Source organism: Marmota marmota, unplaced genomic scaffold (genome assembly GCF_001458135.2).
Source record: "Marmota marmota marmota unplaced genomic scaffold, marMar, whole genome shotgun sequence".
Taxonomy (NCBI): domain Eukaryota; kingdom Metazoa; phylum Chordata; class Mammalia; order Rodentia; family Sciuridae; genus Marmota; species Marmota marmota.
This window is the reverse complement of record NW_026000185.1, coordinates 17446460-17455884: the sequence shown is the minus strand read 5'-3', so window position 1 is coordinate 17455884 and position 9425 is coordinate 17446460. Positions and strand designations below refer to the sequence as shown.

General features: G+C 45.0%; 1 protein-coding gene across 2 annotated transcripts in view; it reads right to left on the bottom strand.

Moving 5' to 3' along the window:
- Lcmt1 (leucine carboxyl methyltransferase 1) overlaps positions 1-9425 on the bottom strand; it is a 48720-nt gene that overhangs the window by 38801 nt on the left and 494 nt on the right. The gene's annotated exons all lie outside the window — the stretch shown is intronic.

The window sequence follows — 9425 nt, the reverse complement described above, 5'->3', positions numbered from 1 at the left end:
AAAAAAAAAAAAAAAAATATATATATATATATATATATATATATATATAAAAGACTGTCAGACTTTCTGGGGGAGGAGTTTGTGGTACGGGGGATTGAACTCAGGTCTCCTGCATGCTAGGCAAGTGCTCTACCACTGAGCACATGCTTAGCCCTTCTTTTTTATTTTTGTTTTCTTGAGACAGGATCTCATGAAGTTGCTCAGGCTGACCCCAAACTTAAAATCCTCCTGCCTCAGTTTCCCTGATAGCTGGGATTACAGGTGTGTGCACCATGCCAGGCAAGATTGTCAGATTTCACAACATAAAGCTTTACTACTTCTGTTACTATAAAACCCACTGAACGGGCTGGGGATGTGGCTCAAGCGGTAGTGCGCTTGCCTGGCATGCATGCGGCCCGGGTTCGATCCTCAGCACCACATACAAACAAAGATGTTGTGTCCGCCAAATACTAAAAAATAAATATTAAAATTCTCTCTCTCTCTACCTCTCTCTCTCTCTTTAAAAAAAAAAAAAAAAAAAAAAACCCTGAACAAGTTAAACTGAAAGACATGTAGCAGCTTTCCAGAAAATACTGCAACAAATACAGAGTCCAATCCTTGATAGAGAAAGTTCTTACAAACCAATAATAAACACACAAGATGAAGCTCAATGGTTTTAAAAAAAAAAAAAAGTGCTTGCACAGCATGCATAAGAACCTGGGTTCAATCTCCAGAACTGCCAAAAAACAAAACAAAACAAAACAAACAAGAAAAAGCCAAACAACCCAATAAGAAGTGATACGGAGATATGTAGATAGGGATCACACAAAAATCTGCCAATTTCAAATTTAAAAACTATTATTTTCCACTTGTCAGTTGATGAAACAATTTAGAAACTGACAATATTCAATATTTGCATCTCATTCAACATGAATGGGAAAAGAAACTAATACAACCTCTTCCCGGGACAATTTTACAGAAATTTCATCCCACAAATCTTTCCTAGGAATACTCAAACACATGTGGGAAGATGCTGACCACAGCATGATCTGAGTAGCAAAAACAGAACCATCTCAGTAGGACAACAGAAGAATGGTTAAAGCACCACCACACCCAGAACACCATGCAGCCATTAAAAAAGAATGAGGCAAGCCCGGGTGAAATGACACGTGCCAAATGCCCACATTAGAGCACTAAAGGGGGCAGGGAGGTACTCACCACTGCCATTACAAAAATAAGCTTTTAAGAGGAAAAAATTATGGGATATTGATATTCTAGATCCAAGATCATTATCTTTGACAGATATTTTCCAAAACTGAATTTGTTCCTTTAAAAAAATGAAAAAGGAAAGAAAGAAAGAAGTCCTCCATAATTTATTTTACTTTACACATGGACAAATTTTGCAGCTCATTTATCTTCAACAGAATGTTCTACTTCTAAAGTGGCAAATCTTCTCTGGGAATGGAAAATAGTACCTACCTTGAAAACATTTCAGATCAAATCTCTACCTTGCTCCCTGGGGCTCAGTTAAAGATGCAGTGTGCTGGAAAGGCCTGGGGCCAGAGCCCTCCGGAAAAATCTGGCTTTGCCTGCAGGTGACCCTGGGACCTGCTTCCAGGTCAGGAGGAAGGGAGGGCATTTTTCAGTTTGGTAGAGAAACCAAATTAAGGGCTGTAAGTTTCACAATGAAATTTCAGCCCTACAGGCCCTGATCTGGTTTCTTAAAAAATATAGACTAGGGCTGGGTTTGTAGTTCAGTGGGAGAGCACCTACCTAGCATGTGTAAGGCACTGGGTTCAATTCTCAGCACCACATATAAATAAAGATACACTGACAACAACAACAAAAATAATTTAAAAAAATATATAGACTGCTCAAAACCAGTAAAAGAGAAAAAAAGAATTTTAAGACCTCATCAGGAAATGTAATCTTGAACATGTGCATTCAGCTTCTAACATGACAAATACTCACTGTGTGTCTTCAATGTCGATAGCACACAGGCAGGCATGGTCCCTGCTCTGTGTCAAGTTTGGGGTAGACAAACATTAAGTAATGAACTTCTGCGCTGTTGACTATAAAGGAGACTCGGGGGATGCTAGGCGTAGATCTGTGGTGTCAGAGCACCTCTTTGACAGAGCCACATCTGAGCTACTCAAGCACCCTGGAGCCATCCTGGACTCCTCAGTCCCACCCCACATCCATCTGTCAGCATATTATATCAGCTCCATCTTCCAAATGCATCCAGAGCCTGATGCTTCTCAGCACCTCCTCCACTACCATTCTGCACCAAGCACAGCATCTGTCACTTCGGATGCTCCCTGCACTAGTAGATTTAATCTCCCTGCCACCATCCTCGCCTGCTACAGTCTGTTCCCAGCAGAGAAACTGCACTGATCCTGCTAAAACTCAAGTCAGATCTTTTCACTCTTGGGTTCCAAATCCTCCATGACTCTGGTCTCAGGGTAAAAACTGGATTCTTACTAGAGCCTGGCATGGTGGCGCAGGACTATAATGTCAGCAACATAGGAAGCTGAGGCAGGAGGATTACAAGTTCAAGTCAGCCTCAGCAACTCATCAATGCCCTAAGCCATTTAGCAAGACCCTGTCTCAAAATTTTAAAAAAGGCTGGAGATGTATCTCAGTGGTAAAGTGTCCCTAAGTTTAATCCCCAGTATAAAAAAAAAAAAAAAAAGAAAGCCTACTAGGTATGGCCTGCAACCTCTCCACCAACACCCCTCACCTTCTCACTCTGGCTTTGCTTTTCCTGGAACAGGTAGGGCCAGCTCTGGCCTCAGGGCCTTCCACTCTCTAGTCTCTGCCTGGGAAACTGTATTTACCTTCCCTGGTTACCGCCTCTCAAATCACAACTCCTTCCAACAAGAATGCACCTACCACCAACTGGCATGCTGGTATTTGGCTTATTTGTTTCCTAGCTGTTTCCCCCACTGGGATCAATGGTCCATAAGAGCTCATTTGGTTTGTTCACTTCTGTATCCACGGTTTCAAGAAGAGCACCTCCATAAATTAAGCAGGCACGCAATAAAAGAATGTTGAATGAATGCATGCATTATTCCGTGAACTGACGTGGAGCCAGTTAGTCAAAGGAAGGTGGGAGGAAGCATCTGAAGCAGAGGGAACGACATGCTGATGGCCCTGAGGAAGGACGGCACAGGGAGGGTAGAGTGGTATGAAGCAGTGCTGGGAACACAGGGCAGAGCAGGCAGTGCTCCTGAAGTCTGGGGAAGGACTTTGGTCTTTTTCAAACTGCAACAGGAGCCATTAAGCTAGGAAGCGACATAATCAAGTGGACCTTTTCCAAACCTGTGGCTCCACTGTGAGATATGGATTGGGATAATTTAAGAGTGATGGGGGTGGCGCGCAGGAGGCCGACCAGGGCCTTGGCTGGGCCACAGCTGACTTCACCTTGGGTTGAGACACCAGAAGCAGAGGTGGAAGGAAGGAGGCAAATCCCAGCAATACTCAGGAGGGAACCAGCATGAGACTGACCACGTAAGGGGAAAGCGAAAGGGTACTGCCAAGATGATGCCACCTGTCTTACACATGAACTAGGTGAAGAATGGCACCCGTCGCTAAGTTGAAGGTGGTGGGTGGCAGGGAGACAGATGTGTGAAGGTGATCATGGGCATTGGAAATAGGGGACTTGAGATCATTCTGAGACAGTCAAGTAGAGAGTTACAGGTGGCTGTCAAATGTCCAGACGAGGGTGACCAAATCATGAAAAAGGTGCAGTGGGTCATGCAACAGAGTGCAGGTTTGTACCCTGTGACTGAGGGGGAATCCAAAGACTGAAGTAAGTGACAAGATCCATGATTCTGAAAACTACCCTGGCAGCAGGAAGAACAATAAGGATGAATACAGGAAGGGCTAAGGTGGTGAGGAGAGCCTACGCAAGAACTAGGGCTATGGGAAGGGGCAAAACACCCCTTTGTCACGGTCCGGCCCATCTCCTGCATAGATGTTGGGGATTTAGCTAAAATATATGCCCCGATCAAGTCAGTACCCCAGTGAACATCCTGAGGATAATGCACACTCCTCGGGACCTTCCACGATTCGTTCCCTGATGACCTCTACAGATGCTCTCCTGCTGCCCCCCCCACCCCCATCAAGTTCCCCTTCACTCTGCTCTGCTTCACCTCAAGGGCTCTGATCAGCCATCTTCCTCTGCCTGGAATACCCCCTGTGCATCTTTTCAAGATCCACCTTTTCTCTGTGAAAGGAGAAAAGCAGCCCTGACGCCCGGAGCCAGCCTGCCACTGTGAGCCAGGCCTCAATCTGTGGGTGGCTGGCCTGGCACCAGAGCGAGGCCGTGGTGTTCTCCTATTGGACACAAACAATCTCTGAGAACACCAGCACACTGGCACTCTGCAACAGAGATGAAGGACAAAAACAGGGCACTTCAAAATTTTGTCTAAGCATAGATAAAAACAAGGTCACTGTGCCACCCACAAAATACCAAACATCCCTCTGGCCCAGCTGGCAAATGACTGGCTTCTTTATGAGTAACAGCTTCGGTCCTACTCAGCCAAACGGCCTTCTAGAAAAGACTAGTGGGCTACAGGATCACAGAGTTGTCCCCTCTTCCTATGAGCACTCAATCCAGAGCTAATTTTTGCTTCCCCAATCACCCAGCCAAACCCAAATCCTAAAAGCTCTTTTCAACACCCTCTTATTGATATGACCTACAGCCCCCCTAGTCTGTGTTCTCCCTAGTTGCAAATGGGTGATATGCCAACGTCGTCTAGCTATAGGTGTGTCTCTGGAGGACGTGACACCTGTCACAGTAGGAGAGGATGGTGAAGGTTCTTAGAGGGAAGTTAGTGCTCCACCCTGAGGTGTCCATTCTCTGTTGGGCAACCGGGGATCAAGGTAAATCATAAGTCTGAGGAAAGTAGAAAATGCTGGAATCAAGTATTCCGAAGAATACTTGAGACAGACAAATGGTCAGGCTCTGCTGAGGGCACAGTAAGGCTGGCTGACGTGAATTCACAATAGTGTCAAGCTGCCTGTTGTGTGACTTCTACCCTAAGTCTTCAAGGAGAAAAATGGACAGTTTGGTTCAAGTGGGCGTTTAGGTCTACTGTGACTAAAGGGCCAGAGAAACAAAGATATTGCCAACTGAATTACTGAATGGTGACCAGGAACTCTAAGCTCAGTGGAGAGGTAACAGCAGAAGAGGGACTGAAGGAAGAGAAAACCAGGGAGGTCCCGAGGAAAAGGGCGGGGTTCATAAACTGAGGGAGCCCCTGGAAAGGAAGGGGTCGGAGAGGGCGGCCGCTCATAAGGACACTGCAGCCTCAGTGGGACAATCCAGGACTTCACAGTGGCGATGAGCGATGGAGGCAGAGGAGAAGAGGATCACTGCAGGTGAGGCACTCAGGAAATGAGTACCCAGATGTAGGCTGGTCACCAAGTTCACCAAGGATGGTGTCAAAGACTGAGATGGGTGGAGGATTATGGGCCAGGACTCCAACCTTTAATGAATTAGGGTAGCGGCCAGGAGAGAGCAGACTGCAGCAATGCGCAGGGGTCCAGTTAGGTTTGATGGATCCCAAGAAATGGGGTGGGGAACCAACAACAGGGAAAATGCTATCTCCAACACCCTGATTCTGCAACACGCTAGGATGGAGCGCACAGATGGACCACTTGAGAGGACTTCAAGAAAAGGACATCCTTAGGGCTGTGTCAAGGTTAAGGCAACAGGAGACAGAGTGGCTAAGGAGGGGCCGAGGAAGTAGAGGGCTGTTGATTATGGAGTAGCAGCTTCAGAGGACACACTGCTCATTTTGCAGGAACACTGAGTCACAGGTACACAAAGAATAGGAAGCTGACCTGGGCCAGAGCATGACAGGCAGAGTGAGGAAAGGAGGGGTGGGTATCTGCGTCTGTTGCTATAATAAATACCTGTGATTGGGTACTTTATAAGACAAAGAAGTTCATCCAGGTCACAATTCTGGTGGCTGGAAATTGACACAGCAAGCTGCCAACCTGGCAAAGGCCCCCTGCCTGAGTCAGAATATGAACGAGGAGCAGACGGGTAGGAAAAGGTGTTATGGTTTTGATATGAGGTGTCCCCTCAAAGCCCCTGTGTTTCTGCAGGAATATTCACAGATGGAACAACTGGATTGTGAGAGCTGTTACCTAATCAGTAACATGCTAGTTTGCATGGACTGGGTGGTAACTATAGGCAGATAAAAGGAGTGGCTAGAGGAGGTGGGTCATGGGGTATGCGTGCTGAAGAGTGCATCTCCTGGCCTACCCAAACCCCTTCCCTCCACAGGGGCCCTTCAGCCTTGATGCTCTGCCTTAGCTTGGGCCCAGAGCAATGGACTCAGCAATGGACTGAACCGCTGAAATCTTGAGCCCCCCAAAAAACTTTTCCTCCTCTAAGTTGTTCTGATCAGTATTCTGGTCATAGTGATGCAAAGCTCATTAAAACAGAGGGTATGTATAAAAGAAAGCAAGGGAAGGTACACTTTTCCTTTATCATAATCGCTCTCACCATGATCAATCAAGTTCCATAAGAGCGAAAACTCCTTCTCTTAAGAAATGCCTTAATCCAGCCATTTTCTGCCCTGAAAATGAGACATACCAGGTGTTTGACCAATGGGACTTTATGGCTCTAGGTCAAGGTTACAGGCCACAGTTAAAAGAACAACCAGACTCACAGCTACTACATATTCAGCAACTTCAACCAAATAATACCAGACTAGGGCTGGGGATGTGGCTCAAGTGGTAGCGAGCTCGCCTGGCATGTGTGAGGCCTGGGTTCGGTCCTCAGCACCACATACAAACAAAGATGTTGTGTCTGCCGAAAACTAAAATGTAAATTAAATATTAAAAAAAAAATTCTCTTTCTCTCTCTAAAATAATAATAATAATAATAATACCAGACTAAAGGGAAATCAAAACTACTAATAATCTATGTATGGTGGTGCACACCTGTAATATTAACAACTTGGGAAGCTGTGGCAGGAAGATCGCAAGTTCAAGGCCAGCCTAAGCAACTTAGTGAGACCCTAAGCAACTTAGAGAGACCTTGTCCCAAAATAACAACAAAAAAAAAGGCTGGGGATGTGGCTTAGTGCTAAAGCACCCCTGGGTTCAATCTCTGGTACCAAGGAAAAAACATTACTAATAATTGAGGGCTTCACTTTGTGCCAAATCATGTACTAACAACTTTGCATTAATTATCACATTTGGATCATCACACATAAAAGATACATTACCCGTATTGTCCCCATTTTAAAGATGAGAAGACTGAGGCACAACGAGGAGAATAATTTGTCCATAATTTATGCAAGAAATCCTAATATCATAAATTTTGCCAAAATTTAAGGGCTTACTATATTATAGTACAGATGTCGATTACAGAACCATAGAAACTGAAAGACATTGAGTCCTGCAATATAATTAGAAAATTAATTTTAAAATTCTCAAAAACTCTCACGGCATGTTTTTTCAGAAAGGGAAAACTCAGGGGATAACAAAACAAAACACTGATGAAATGCATCCAGATGGCAAAAACATGAAGTCTTCATAACTAGAACATATTCCAGAAGATTCTGATTCATGGGTCTAAAGTAGGCCAACATCTGTTGTTGTTTGTTTTGTTTTGTTACCGAGGCTTAAACCCAGGGGCGCTTAACCACTGAGCCACATTCCCAGCCCTTTTTATTTTGAGTCAGGGTCTCACTAAATTGCTGAGGGCCTCACTAAATTGCTGAGACTGGCTTTCAACTTGTGATCCTCTTGCCTCAGCCTTCTGAGCCGCTGGGATTACAGGTGTGTGCCACCATGCCCGACTCATTATTTGTTTTAAGAAAGCAAGTTTACAAAAAAAAAAAAAATACCAAAAATATTAAATTAGTATGACCCTAAGAACTGCTGAAAAGAATTTTCTCTCTGAAACTTTTGATGGAACTAAAGAGTCTCTTAGAAAATGACACTCAAGGGGTTGGAGTTGTGGCTCAGGAGTAGAGCGCTCGCCTCGCATGTGCAAGACCCTGGATTCCATCCTCAGCACCACATAAAAAAGTAAGTAAGTGAAATAATGGTGTTGTGTCCAACTACAACTAACAAATAAATATTTAAAAAAAGAGAAAATGACACTCAATATGAGAAAAATACATTACTGATTCAACAGTGTTATAGATATGATCAAAGATACCTGAAAGCTAGGAGAAATAAAGGCAAATGTAATCTCTTTAAATTTATAAATCTCATCAGGAATTGCGTCCGAGACTTGACTACATATGGATCTTTTCATTTATTTAATCAACCACCACTAACACCTACTAACTCACTCACTGCTCTGATTGCTAAACTAATACTAAATGTCGTTGGATCCTCAAAACTACCTTCAAGTGAACATTAATACCACACCCATTTTACAGATCAGAAAAATGTGGTGCAGAATGTGTTTGGAACTTGCCCAAAGTTCACACAACTTGTAAGTGGCAGAGATCAATTTCACAAGAGTCTGGCTTCAGAGTTCAAGCCCCAAACCACTATACTTATTCTCTAAGAACCTATTAAAAGTACAATCCTTCATCCAAAACTTTGGAATTCCCCACTCTACAATACCACTCTGACCCCAGCCTGCTTCTTCCAGTTCTTTCTGTTGTTCTAACAATCCATACTCCTCTCTTGCTCTGCCTGAACACTCTCCTACACCTTAGCCTTTTCTTCTCTACCTAAACATCACGGTCTAAATTACAAACGCTAATGGCACCTTGCACCTCCCACAACACAACACAAAGTTATAATTATAGATTTCACGAGTAACAATTTGTTTTCTGTCTTTCCCAACTAGACTGTGAGTTCCAGTATGTCCCACACATACTTGCTTGCCATCTATTCACAATGACTGAAACCCCACTCATCAGCCCCAAGAAAGGACCTGGCACGAAGTCCTCTCCCAATAAATAAGCTGAATGAATGAAAAGAAGACCCACAAGCCTCGTGTTCTCTTTCTCTGAGGTTCACCTGCACTGGAAATGCCCCCACACACACACACCTCCTACCACACCACCAATTCTCAAGCCTCTCTGTGCTACTGGCTCTGCAAACAAACATTATGTGGCCCTGGACAGTCACCTCCCCTTCATGGGCATGAGTCTCAAGGGCACAATGGGGATCACGACCACCACTAAATGTAACCTACAGAGGAGAAGAAATCTTCCCACACCCAGCAAGGTTGTAGCTACTGTGTGCAACATGACCGTCCGTCTTGCCAGGGAAAAGGCACAGACCGTGTGCGCTTTGTCCAGCGCCGTCCTCCCATTCCCGGTACCGAGGCTCACACGCGCCGGGAACCCCTGCTCCGTGCGCTTCACAGGTGCTACGGAGGGTCGCTGGAGCTGCGCGCGGCATCCCTCTCCGGGGTCCGGGAGCAGTCCCCGGACACAGGCCCGCCCCGCACCCAG